General features: G+C 44.4%; 1 protein-coding gene across 4 annotated transcripts in view; it reads right to left on the bottom strand.

The window, feature by feature from the left end:
• sema6a (sema domain, transmembrane domain (TM), and cytoplasmic domain, (semaphorin) 6A) overlaps positions 1–14,601 on the bottom strand; it is a 147,821-nt gene that overhangs the window by 132,590 nt on the left and 630 nt on the right. The gene's annotated exons all lie outside the window — the stretch shown is intronic.

Genomic DNA, 14,601 nt, shown 5'->3' with positions numbered 1-14,601 from the left:
TTCAATTGCAGTGTGATCTAACAATCAGTACATTTGAAAAATTAATATATAAAATTTATATTCTTACGTGAAATGAAGCTTTCAGTGAAACAGACAAGACCATGCACTAATTCTGAATGCAGTTTCTGTAGCCAAGCAAACCACACAGCAGAATTCATAGTCTTTCCACACACACACACACACACACACACACAGTATGCAAACACACACATCAGAATCAAATGTTCACACACCTTCGCTGACCACTGGCCTCCCTAATAATCCAGTGGAGCAAATTTAAAAAGCCCAGCAAAGAGGCTTGTTCACAAATAAGCTGAAAGGGCCCCCGGTAGACACTGATGAATGAGTCAAGCCAAGCATGCTGCGAACATTATCAAAAGCGGGGCGATGAATGAATACATTATCATGCGAGGCACTACTTCTCTTTTCTGCCCGCCTGACTCGCAGCTTGTCACTCTTTCCTGCCTGTCAAGCATCTCGCCTCACGACCCACACGCATGCGGTGCGGCTTTTGTGTGCATTAAAGAAGGGCCGCTCTGAGGTAGAACGTTATTTATCTTGGCTTAATCACCCTCACTGTCGGAGCATCAGCCCCTCACTTCCTGTCTCCTTCGCCAACTGTCCAGACACTTTCTATTAGAGGCTCTGAAAGGCTGGCTTCCTTCTCTCGCTTCTCTCTACATCTTCCTGATTACTTCCCATTCCTGCAGCTCTTATAACACCTGGCAGTCTGCTTGCTCTTGCTTGATTGCTCTATCTTCATCAGTGCTGTCTGTCATAGATCTATTATTTCCCAGCCTTCCCTGAGATGTGATGCTTAAAAGTCCCATTGAATTAATTAGATTTAGCACTGATCTCTATGGCTTCCATTAATGTAATACAATAAATGTGTTCACTGCTTCAAGAACAGCGAGATAGTACAGGCCTCTGACAAGACATGAACCTTTGTCACCTCCAAATTCAATGGATGATCACCTTAACTGTGAGCCAGAAAAGTGGAACAGTCAGAAGTTGTGGTCAGTAATATTCCATTCCACTCCTGCAGGGGGTGGTATTGCACATTACAAAGTGTTTGCAAAACAGATTAAAAATAAAGAAGAAAGAGGATGGTCCATGCCAAGATAAGTAACATTTTCCTAAATTTGTCTCAGGAGAATGTCCAAAAGTCTGCAAATAATTTCCACTTCGATACTGTTCTACTCCAGTCCTGCAGGAGGCAGTATTCAACATTGCTAAATATTTGCCATTTGCCAAACCAATCAAGGAGAAAAACAACATCAATCAGATATTTTACAATGACACACAAAATGGTCATAAATCCACCCCCGCCCCAACAAAAGTCAAAAAGTTGTAAATTGCAAATGATATTGTTCCACTCCTTGTGTATCACAAATAAAAATGCCAAAGAGATTTACATTGGTGTTTGCTAAATGTCAAAAACATTGAGTACAAGCAATCTATTTAATAAAAATTTCAGCAATTCTAAATAGACTTCCTTAATCCAAACCAGGTCTAAAGGTCGTAAATTGTAAATAATGCTGTTCCACTCCAGTCCTGCAGGAGGCAGTAGTGTACAATAACTTGTTTGCTAAAGGCCAAGGTAATGAATGACAGAAAGAACAGTCCATGGTTTCTGAATTGTATCCGCCCATTCATCCATTTCCCTAATCCCTAATGTCCTCATTAGGGGTAAGGGTGAGTTTTAGCCTATACCAGCTAAACTTTAGGTGAAAGCCGAGAAACACCCTGGACTGGTGAGCAGCCAATTGCAGGCCACATATAATCAAACGTATCTTCCTTGACCACACAAAAATCTAGTGGGAGTCCTATTTTTGTGTATCCTGCTAACACACACGCACACATATATGTGTTAATGCTAATCTAAAATTCAAGACTTGAGGTCTCTATCTTCTTTTTGGAGATTTGCTTTGATTTTTCTTGAGGTTCAGAAATTACTGCAGGATGTGTGTTTGTTGTGTAAATGTGTCCGTTGTGTTCTGAATATTTTTTTGTTTGTTTAGCAATGCTAAAGCTTTGTCACCTTAATTTAAGTGTTTTATATTCTGCTCCCAGATGGCAAAAAAAAAATCATGCAGAAGATATTTCCTGTGCTTGTCATCTTTTTTTTTGTGTGTCGATCATCAGGCCTCTGAGAATGAAGAGCAACGTCACACACACATCCTGCTTTTGAAAATAAAAAGCTGGCACAGAACATAATCCAGGTGACAGTTTGTTTATCTTTCTACAAAGCATATTTAAACAAACAAGACAAAAGTGTTTAGTCGGAGAGATGCAGGATTTTCCCGACTGTCACACCAGCCACCAGGCAGATCAGTACTAAGTGCAATGTGCTTATGACTGCGTGCTTGCGCGCGTGTGTGTGTGTATTTGAGATGTGAGTAAGTCTTTGTGAGGCCTCCAGTCAGCAGAGTGATGATAAGTACTCCCAGCCCGGCACTCCGCATGAGCCGATGGACAGACGGGCCGGGAACACTAGGGGCCTTGTGGTCGCGGCCAGTGTGTGTGTGTGCATGTGTGGGCACTGTGGTGACGGGATGTGGAAGGGGGTGGCGGCAAATGAGATGGGGAGATGAGGGGCTGTTGGCAGTGTGCGCCCGAGCGTTTCTACCAGCTACGCCACCAGACCGTGCCACATGGCTGCAATTTGTTCATTAACTATGTAATAAATGTACGCGCACACACAGAGGTAATATTGTTCCGACTTCTGCCTGATTGGATTGTGAAATAGAGGATCCTCCGGGGACTCACTTGTAGTCCCCCAGCCACTCTGACCAAGAGAGGAAGAGACAGGCCTGATTTCCTAACAAGGTTTGAGACGCAGGAACACATGTAGTCTATATTTTTCTGTTTGCTTTAAGCGCCACCATGAATATATCAATTGAAGTAATATGACCCTGTGTAAGGTTTTCTGATATTATTAGTGACCACAGTATTAAAAGCCCTATTATGTCTAATATACAGTATATACAAAAGTGTTAGGATCCATGTTGTAAATGTGAAGTAGATTTTTATTTTTTGTTTAACTTTTAAATCTTCCCAGATAAGTTGTGTGAACGTATCCAAGCATGTCTTAATGAACCTTTATAGCTTTGTACACTGGGGCAAAGTCATGCTGGAGCAAAAAAGGGCCTTCCCCAAACTTCCCCAAGAGGCCAAAATATCTCGAAAATATGAAGAATGAAGGTTGAGGGAGTGCATTTTGAGTCTAATTCATGACTGATTCATTTAATTGATTAAGTGAAACAAATCTGTACTCATTTTTAGCTTAATAGCTAGGCCGTCTTGATTCAGATCAGTTTTGTTTTATGATTATGTGATTGGTGTGATTGTTCTACATAGTGGTTAGCACATCTGCGTCACAGTCGAGTTGCTCTGGTTTCAAGTCTCCGGGTTCGAGTCTCCACCTGGACTCTCACCATGCATTAGTTTTCTCCATATAATCTAGCTTCCTCCCCATTCCAAAAACATGCTTGTGAGTTTCATTAAAGACTCTAAATTACCCACAGATATGAATGTGACTGTGAATAGTTGTATGAATATGTCCTGCAATTGGCTGGGGACCAGTCCAAAGTCAGCTGGAATAGGCTCCAGCTCACCTGCAAGGATAAGCAGTATAGAAAATGAATAGATTGATGTTCACTCCATGTAGGGAATCTTCAACTAAGTACAGATCATTGCAGCGCTTTTACTCTCCCCCTGGAAGTGATTAATATTAGCCCAAGGCCAATGGCAAGCAATCTGTCATCATCATTAGGGCGATAGATGAGCACAGGGATGCTTGTTACAAATGACCCGGCGGCTAGGATGTCATCTGACGAGGTCCCGTCCGGTTCAAGGCCGACTGCAGCGGGTTTGGGAGCGCCTTGATTACCGCTGAGTGATAACGGCAGCAGAAACACCGTGGAGGGAATTCAGAGTGCATGAATAATGAGACAAAACCTTCCTTGTCGAGTTCACATGTGCAAGGCAGCAGTGTGGATTATAACCTGTGAGAGAGTATGACTGCTGTTGTGCCGTAAGCATACAGATCACCTTACACGTTGGCTTTCCTCTGCTTTGATGACTGAAGCTTACACACACACTCATGCATGCATGCCTGCCTGTGTCCACTCTCAAAACATACACCCCTCCAGGATTAATTCACCTGCCGCACCTGAGAATGCGACCGCTCTGATGTCACCTGCACTCTCATCACTTCAAAAGGTAAAAGAGCACCTCGGTGCCATCAGTACGATGAGCTAGCATACCCTCTCACTTCGTCTAATGGCAATCCCCTCCTTGCAGAGGGTTCATACGTGGAGGGTGCAGAATTACACAGACAATAAGGCATTCTTGGGTTACTGCTCACCGGGCCTTTACGCTCACATTGACAAGCTTTCGTGACATTCTACAGCCGTGTTTCCCAAAATGTACTAAGCCGAGGTATATATTTTACATTTGAAACAAACAAAACGGCAACTGAATTTCACAAAAAGATTAATTCTGTACTTTCTGGCATTTAGTGGAACTGTCAATTGTTCTACCTGTCACTATGTGCCGCAGGCATAGATAGATGAACTACGATACAAATACAAAAACGATACAAATACAAAATACAAATACATTTTGAATAAATTCTTTATCCATCCATCCATTGTCTGAGCCGCTTCTCGTCACGAAGGTCACGGGCGTGCTGGAGCCTATCCCAGCTATCGTCGGGCAGGAGGCAGGGTACGCCCTGAACTGGTTGCCAGCCAATCGCAGGGCTACCTTATTTGTATTAAATCAATTTAAATCATTTTCTGAGCAATTACAGTAAATGAAACTGGATACCTATGTGCCATACATACAGTGGATAGGAATCACTGCAAGAGGATGGCTTCGGCTTGTGAAAACTCACACACTTAACATGCATGTGTTTACCTGAGAGCCACAGCACTGTGTGCCAGTTGGCTCCGGCATGAACGCTCCCACCGGAGAAGTGCACAAGCCGGGCACGACACAATGAGATGTGGTAATAGCGCAACTGCCACATTAGGTTGCGTTTGAACCCAAAAGAAAAGCCTCGAGCCAAAGCTCAAGCAGGGCTTCTGCAAATAACACATACAGTAAGAGAACAGAGGTAGACTAGATGGATGTGGGATGAGGGAGTTGACGATGTGGATAAGTGGATAGCTAGACGGACAGACAGACCAACAAATGCCTGTCCAATGGATGGATGAACAGACAGACAGATGAATAGCTAGACAGTGTCATTTGATACAAGTTAACCCTCAAATGCACCCACCCACAATCATAATCAGCATCATAACGGTGGGAAACAAAAAGCCTAGCGCTAAAACATGAGTAAGTAACGTGTTGTTCAGTATTCATTGAGCATATAAAGGGGGATGAATCTAAAAACAGTAGTAAAGTAGAATTTTAGAACAGTAGAAATGGACAGATGTGAGATGGGATAGATAGACGGACAGACAGATGTATCAAGGATGAATGGCTGGTCGGGATGGGCATGTCGGAAGCTAGATAGGTGGCTAGACAGCTAGATGACTTGACAGCTAGATAGATTAATGGGTGGAAGGATGAATTAATTGATCGATTGATGGACAAATGGGATGACAGAAATGAAAAGATATGATACAAGTTGGCCTCTAATGCACCCAGCCACAATCATAATCAGGGTGATAGAGGTAAACAAATAGCCGAGAGCAAAATAACGTTCAGTATTAATTCAGCACATTCTGAATCTAAATACAGTAACGCAGGAGTCAGGTAAATGGCTAGAATAATAGAATAGGAATAGTCGGACCAAGAGATAGATGGATGGATGTATTGTTGATTGGGATAGGTGTGTCAGAAGATAGGTAGATGATAGCTAGCGAGATGACTACATAGCTAGGTTGGTGGCTGGTTGGAAGGATGACTAAACGAGATAGATGGCTGGATGGAAGGATGACTAAACCGACAGATCAATGACCAAGTGACTGACCAACTGACTGAAATGTAAGTTGGGTGGTAGTGTATTATGAGACAGATACAGATACTCCTAGCAGTGGAAGCTCCTTCAGCTTTATTTCTAATCCATCATGTGATTTCAGCCTGATCTACAAAACACTCAGCTGAGCATGAAACAGGAGGCCGGGGCCGGTCATCTATCTCCCTCGGCGTAAACATGGCGGCATTAAATGTGCCAAAACACACTGGTGGAGCAGCAGCGCTCGATGAGGAGCCCTCCAAACACTATCTATAAGCCTAACTGTGAAAATATTCAGAGGCAAAAAAGCAAAGCAGCAGTGGGGTGTATATTTGTAAGGGAGGGCATGAAAAGATGCACACGCAGAAGAAGAGATTGAGGGTTCACCGCTGAGATAAAAATGGAATCCATTTTGGTTCTTGAAGCACACTCATGCATAGTGCGAGGACCCGCTCTGGGTGTTTGACTGCCATTTGCACTTCTCTTCCCTCTCTTCTCGGTCCATTCCAATTGTTCTGCCTTCCCCTCACTTATCATTTCCTCCTCTCCTCTCCGGTCACACCTCTTTCCTTGAATTTCTCTTCCTCTCTCTCGAGGCCCCCAGGCCCCCCCAACACTGTCACAGGTCCTGAAACTATGGCAACGGAACGAGAGAGAGCAAGCGCTCTCTATGATTAATAGATGAGAGATGAGGTGCCAATCGCTCGAGCCTGGGGAGGAGGGACGGGTACACTCTAACAACACTGTGCAAACATGTATGCACAGTCACACGCAACACGCACAATGAGCCTGGAGACCCAACACCGCTGCAATGAGGCACCTTTGGTGCTTTGTGCCAGTGTAAGCCTGCGAAATCACAAGATGAACATAAGACCACACCCTGGCCTGCCGAGGTGACCACTTGAGGTATATCTTATAAAGACCGTTACTACCATTCATCCATCCATCCATTTTCTATATGGCTTATCCCGTGGAGCATCATTGGGGGCTGGAGCCTATTCCAGCAGACATGGTGAGAGGTGGGATACGCTCTGACTGGCAGTGAATCACACGTCTGGCTCAAGCTGGGCGACATTGCTTTGAAACAAAATCTTTGATTTTTTTTTACACAGATAACAGATCGACGATTTGAATCAATATTTTCCTACTTTGCTTATTTAAAAAAAAAAAAAAAAATGACTGAGATTTTTCAAAACAAGTTTTGCTTTTTGCTTTGTTTTTTTCTTCTGGGATCTGTATATTTCTCCTGATACCAAATAAAATATAACATGGTTTATCATTCTGGCATGGTTTATCATTGGCCCAACACTGCATCCGTCTGCAATAAATGTCCGTGTGAAACATGGGTTCCGGCAGCACAAACATGGTTCCGGGGCGGAACTTTTTTTTTTTTTTTTTTTTTTTTATGTTTTTTGTCCTGCAGGAGCTTAAGGGCAGAAATTTTGCATTGACCTATTTTTGAAGTCAATTTAGCCAAGTTTTTCGTTGTTGTTTTTTTTCCCCCCACCCCACCCCCCTACAACACACCATCCAAAATAACAGTCAAAGGACATTTGGCAAGACTGACTTGCAGTTGTTGGGTACTATTATTTTTCTTATTAAATTATATGGTTTTAGGCGGCATGGTGGACAACTGGTTGGCACATCTGCCTCACAGTTCTTAGGACCGGGGCTCAAATCCAACCTCGCCTGTGTCGAGTTTGCATGTTCTCCCCGTGCCTGCATGGGTTTTCTCCGGGTTCTCCAGTTTCCTCCCACATCCCAAAAACATGCATGGTAGGTTAATTGATTACTCTAAATTGCCCGTAGGTGTGACTGTGAGTGCAAATGGTTGATTGTTTATGTGTGCCCTGTGATTGGCTGCCGACCAGTTCAGGGTGTACCCCGCGCTCCAGCACACCCGCGACCCTAGTGAGGATAAGCGGTACAGAAAATGAATGAATTAATGAATGAATTATATGGTTTTAGTGTAAATCTTATAGAGGAAATCCTTGTTTAACATTCATATATTTTTCTTAACAAATCACACTTGGGAAAACCCCAATGTAAATGTGTAATTATTGTACCAGGCGTGCTACACTTCGGGAATCCCTGAGGTAGTATATAAGGGAAACAAAAACCTCCTTAGAAAGAGAACAGTGGATAACAACAGAGAGTGGATTCAGGGTCTTATGTGTTCATTGTTTAAGGCTATTGTCATCTCTTAGCACAGTACCATGTTACATTCATTGGCAAGTTGACACAGTTTTGTAGTCGTATGAAGTCACGCTATTTATGTAGCTGCAGCAGGGCTCACCATTCAGCTTGCATAAGACGAGCAAGCTGACCTAAACTGCCCCGTTTGGTGGAAAGAACAACAGCGTAAGTGAACCACATTGGACTGCTTTCAATGCTTTGTAGACTAAGTCTAATGGAGCGGTCCCAAACCTTTTTTGCACCACAGACTGGTTTCAGCTAAAACAATATTTTGAAACAAATAAAAACTACTAAAAATACAGCTCACCATTATGCTGAATGGAGTTGTTGTAAATGCACTTCAACGAGCTGGTCCCATCTTGAGGTCATGGGAGACAATGACACCTGAAGCATTTCACTCGTGCAGTCTACTATGCTTCACAAAAATATTCATCCATCCATTTTCTACCGCTTATCCGGGGTCGGGTCGCGGGGGCAGTAGCTTGAGCAGGGACGCCCAGACTTCCCTCTCCCCAGCCACTTCATCCAGCTCTTCCGGGGGGATCCCGTGGCGTTCCCAGGCCAGCCGAAGGACGTAGTCTCTCCAGCGTGTCCTGGGTCGTCCCCGGGGTCTCCTCCCGGTGGGACGTGTCCGGAACACCTCACCAGGGAGGCGTCCGGGAGGCATCCGAATCAGATGCCCCAGCCACCTCATCTGGCTCCTCTCGATGTGGAGGAGCAGCGACTCTACTCTGACATCCTCCCGGATGACCGAGCTTCTCACCCTCTCTCTAAGGGAGAGCCCGGACACCCTGCAGAGGAAACTCATTTTGGCCGTTTGTATCCGGGATCTTGTTCTTTCGGTCACAACCCACAGCTCGTGACCATAGGTGAGGGTAGGAACTTAGATCGACCGGTAAATTGAGAGCTTCGCCTTTCGGCTTAGCTCCTTCTTTACCACAACGGACCGATACAAAGTCCGCATCACTGCAGACGCTGCACCGATCCGCCTGTCGATCTCCCGTTCCATTCTTCCCTCACTCATGAACAAGACCCCAATATAATTGAACTCCTCCACTTGGGGCAGGATCTCATCCCCGACCTGGAGAGGGCATGCCACCCTTTTTCGACTGAGGACCATGGTCTCAGATTTGGAGGTGCTGATTCTCATCCCAGCTGCTTCACACTCGGCTGCGAACTGCTCCAGTGAGAGTTGGAGGTCACGGCTTGATGAGGCCAACAGAACCAGATCATCTGCAAAAAGCAGAGATGCAATACTGAGGCCACCAAACCGGACCCCCTCTACGCCTCGGCTGCGCCTAGACATTCTGTCCATAAAAGTTATGAACAGAATCGGTGACAAAGGGCATCCTTGGCGGAGTCCAACCCTCACCGGGAACGAGTCCGACTTACTGCCGGATATGCGTACCAAACTCTGACTCCGGTTGTACAGGGACCGAACAGCCCGTATCAGGGGGTTCGGTACCCTACACATCCGAAGCACCCTCCACAGGACTACCCGAGGGACACGGTCGAACGCCTTCTCCAAATCCACAAAACACATGTAGACTGGTTGGGCAAACTCCCATGCACCCTCGAGGACCCTGCCGAGGGTGTAGAGCTGGTCCACTGTTCCACGGCCAGGACGAAAACCACACTGCTCCTCCTGAATCTAAGATTTGACTTCCCGACAGACCCTCCTCTCCAGCACCCCTGAATAGACCTTACCAGGAAGGCTGAGGAGTGTGATCCCCCTGCAGTTGGAACACACCCTCCGGTCCCCCTTCTTAAAAAGGGGGACCACCACCCCAGTCTGCCAATCCAGAGGCACTGTCCCCGATGTCCACACGATGTTGCAGAGGCGTGTCAACCAGCACAGCCCCACAACATCCAGAGCCTTTAGGAACTCCGGGCGAATCTTATCCACCCCCGGGGCCCTGCCACCGAGGAGCTTTTTAACTACCTCGGTGACCTCAAACCCAGAGATAGGAGAGTGAACCTCAGTGAGTGAACCTCAGTGAACCCAGACTCTGCTTCCTCATGGGAAGGCGTGTCGGTGGGGAGAATACTTCGAAGCTTCACAAAAATAGTATGTTGGAAATGGCAACAAGGTATCCAGTGGTTTTTCTAGCAGATTTGTCGAAAAGTGTACGCAGTGCTTTTTAACCACAGTACAACATGACTGAGATGAAGGAGTTCATACAGGGGCACACGCAGATGTACCTGATTTTCAAAATAAAACTTGTTTCAGACTCTGATGCTCTGTAAAATGTTTTTTGTTAAGTTTCTCTTTGCAGCCCGGACCGCTGCTCTAATGTATAGTGCGAGACTTCATCCATCTACTGTCAAGTGATGACACAAAGCCCTGCTGCTACTGCTTTTGGATTATCTCTGCTAATGCATCCCCCTCTCCGTTCCATTTGACTAATGACAGGCAACCCAACTCAGCTGTGACAAAAGCATTTTGACATGTTCCATGGACTACGGTGAGCATTAAAAACAACAACAGCAATTCCATGATATTTTAAGCTGATTGTAAATGCTCCAGGATGTTGCTCCAGGATGTTTGATGCTTTTTCATCCAGAGCCCATTTGGCCAAGTTTGGCCTATAAAACGTCTATAAAAAACGTCAATGGGCTAGCTTTCTGATTCACTTTGTTTCAAAACAACAATGCCTTGCCAAGGACCATCAGACAAAACACCAACAAGACACAGAGCCAATTCTGTCATTAACTTGCAGTGTGAGAGTGTTTTTGCCGTGTCCTTCGTGCTTCTGGCATTTTTGGCATACGCGACACGTTCAATCACTTATGCTAATGTAACAAGGATGCCCATTGTTTTTCGACATGGACTTGTATTCATTAAAGCCGCTTGGAACGGCACAATGAAGCTTAGAATGTGGAACGTCATGTGTGCATGTGTGTGTTTTTGTGTAAGATAGATAACATTTCACAGCCAGTGATTAGCAATTGATTACAATGCTAGTGAACCATGTGGTGAATAAAGCCACTGTATGGCGGAATCTATTCTTTCCCAGCACTCTCACAGAGGCAATGTTCTGTGAATAGGATGTTTTGGGGAGAAGAGCAACTAAATCAAATGCATCAAACAAATAAGAAAATCTACAAATAGGCCTAACAGGTGTAATTTGCAGTTGCTTGTTTGAATCACAGCACACTCTCGGTGACCTTAGCTAAAATCATTAAATGTGCCTTATGACATCTTTGATTTTGGAAAACGTTGAAAGCATCTTTCATGATGCCAGTGTGTATTTCTAAGAAAGAAATGTGCAGAAACACACTATAATTTTATGATTATACCTTATTCCGAGTCCTGCTATTAAGGTAGTTTTGACATTAACTGCTGAGTCAGCGTAAATGTTGCGGCAATTTTGGAGATTGTGAAATGGGTTCAAATAGGAGCGAGGAACAAACAAGAGGCTTTATTTGAGCCAATTATCAAGATTCGTTTATTTTTCAGGCACTATTGCTACTTCTTCAGAGCACAGTGCACCAACTCAGCTGTACTCGCCTCGGTTTGAGGGGGTCTGTTGAAACCACGCCACATTGAACGCATCGGTCGGAAAATGGAGACTAAAGAGTGTAATACTGCAGCAACAAGGTAAGTTAACATCATCATTTCTGCCTTTCTTGTCATGTATTCTCAAATGTTATAATGTTAACATCATCATTTCTGCCTTTCTTGTCATGTATTCTCAAATGTTATAATGAATGGTACAACGATGACCAATCGGCACAACCAAGCAGTGACACATACAATATCCACTCAGCATGCTTTGAACTAGAAATACTACCTTGCAGTAACTGGTCGTCCAGTATCTGGTTTCGCCAATGGAAAGGTATTAACACAGTAGCGGTAGCATGCAGTGGAAAATGGGCATTTTATTTTCAACCCTGTTCCGTATACAACACTCGTGTAATGCTAGTGGTCAGTCAGCCCGAGAGATGTCCTGGCTGGTCCAGGACAATATTTTAAACCGTCTCCGACGATGGAGATCAATACCTGGGAATCAATGCTCCCTGCTTTGCACACCACTCCTTTATCTATTTAAGAGTCACTGTAAAGGTAGAAAGGCAACTAAAACATAAATAGCACACTTGGTGTAGTTGAATTGTTTAAAAATACATTTACAAGATTACAACATGGGGCAGCATGGCTGAAATTATGGTTAGCACGTCTGCCTCAAAGTTGAAAGGTCCCAGGTTCATTGAAGACTCTAAATTGTCCTTAGGTGCGAAAGTGAGTGTGATTGTTTGTCTACAGTATATGTGCCCTGCAGTTGGCCTGCGTCCATTCCAGGGTGTACGCCTCTTCTCTCAAAGTCAGCAGAAGTAGGCTACCGCTCTCTTAGGTCAAGCACTATAGGAAATGGATGGATGGATAATCCATCCATCCATCCATTTTCTGAGCCACTTCTCTTCCCTAGGGTTGCGGGCGTGCTGGAGCCTATCCCAGCTATCATCGGGCAGGAGGCGGGGTACACCCTGAACTGGTTGCCAGCCAATCGCAGGGCACATACAAACAAACAACCATTCGCACTCACATTCACACCTACGGGCAATTTAGAGTTGTCCATTAACCTACCATGCATGTTTTGGGGATGTGGGAGGAAACCGGAGTGCCCAGAGAAAACCCACGCAGGCACGGGGAGAACATGCAAACTCCACACAGGTGGGGCCGGCGATTGAACCCCGGTCCTCAGAACTGTGAGGCAGACGCTCTAACCAGTCGAGCACCGTGCCGCTGGATGGATAATGTGAGGTATAATCTCAAATCAATCCAACGAGTACAAAGGGTTTGATGCTATACAATTGTATCGAAAACCCCCAGCAAGCCCACACACCGAGGGTGTGCATTAATAAAACATGGCTTCTATGAAATACACATAAACGCACCTACTATTGAATGCATTGGTTTTGACGCTCATTGAATGAGCAGTGACAGTTAACAGCAGCTTGACTGGCCTCATTGTTTAGAGAAGGAGGCCAATTCATTGGAAACGAAGCAAAGCCATTTATCAATTATTCAAAGCCACTGTATTCAGGCAGCGTCTTTCCTCAAGTGGCACATTGAAACACCAACTCTCTCCTGTTTGTCCCCTCTTCCTCTTTCTTTATCTCTCTCTCTCTCTCTGTTTCTCTCTCTCTCTCTCTCGCTCACACACACACACACACACACACACACACAGATAGACACACATGCACAGTGTGACGAATACACATCAGTCACACACGATTGCTATTGTTAGAGGATCGGTGAATCAAACGCTCCACAGAGCAACGCTCCAACATACAGCTCTACTGCTGGATTCCAAAGTAGTATTACTGTAATGCATCTATCCGCAATACAACATGTCAATGAATTGTATGAATTGTTACAAGGCGCATAAGCACTGGTTTGAGCTTTTTGGGAGCCTCTGGAAGACGGAGTGGCCATATTTATACAGCCCTTCTCTAAAATGCCTCCAGGACATTTGTGTGCCTTGAGGGCAAAAACATTTTTAAATTGCAATTTCACAATGGAGATCGATGTAGTTCAATGCCAACAGAAATAGAGTCGCATCAGTAAAAAAAAAAAATAAACAGCAAAACTACCACACCTTTAAGGTTGTTCCCAATACACAGAAAATAAAATCATGTCACTGCTATATGTTTATCATCACTATGTAGCAGAGAGAGAAGAAAACCACTGGGAGCGCCCGGGTGTTGTCATTCGAACCTTGTGCTTGTGGCTTGTTGAGACCTTCTTCTCCTCTCCATGCTTGTTTAAAAAAGCAACAGGAAACAGCATGAAAACAACAACTTTTTAACAGATGAAATTTGGTTAGAAATTGCAACATTGATGTTGGACTAGAGCAATAGTGACCACTAATGGTTTCCCTGCAGCATGCACAAGCTGTCCCTGAACACACCCCAGTCTGAGTGAGCAGCCAAAGCCTGCTGCCACACTTTAACCCAGCTATGACCAATACATAATCAATAGCTTCATATTACAAGTAACTTAAGCAATCCCAATACATGGCATTGGACACATCCTCTTCATGCATGCATGTAAATCACTACTGTTATTTTGAATTGTACCGTATCCAATAAAGGAACCATGTGTTCGACTCATTAAACATTTTTATTATCAATCTTGATGAGACTTGTTAGGATTTATAAGGGAGCTTAAACCAGCGGGAAACAATAAATCTCATTTGTTGAAGAGCATGTTTAAAAGTTCCCCTTGTTACATATTTTTAGAGTAAAGATGACACCTCACTACTGTTTTGTTTTGTTTTTTTTAAACGCAAATGCTACCTGCAATACTGTAGTACCCCCAAGCTGACACTTTATTCCATTATGGATAAACAGCATGAAAAGGATTACGCACGCATATGTGCGCTACAATAAATGTACTGGTAGGAGGAAAACACAACATCGTCAGCATTGGG

This window comes from Phycodurus eques, chromosome 3 (genome assembly GCF_024500275.1).
Source record: "Phycodurus eques isolate BA_2022a chromosome 3, UOR_Pequ_1.1, whole genome shotgun sequence".
NCBI classification, from domain to species: Eukaryota; Metazoa; Chordata; class Actinopteri; order Syngnathiformes; family Syngnathidae; genus Phycodurus; species Phycodurus eques.
This window is presented reverse-complemented; position numbering and strand designations above follow the sequence as displayed.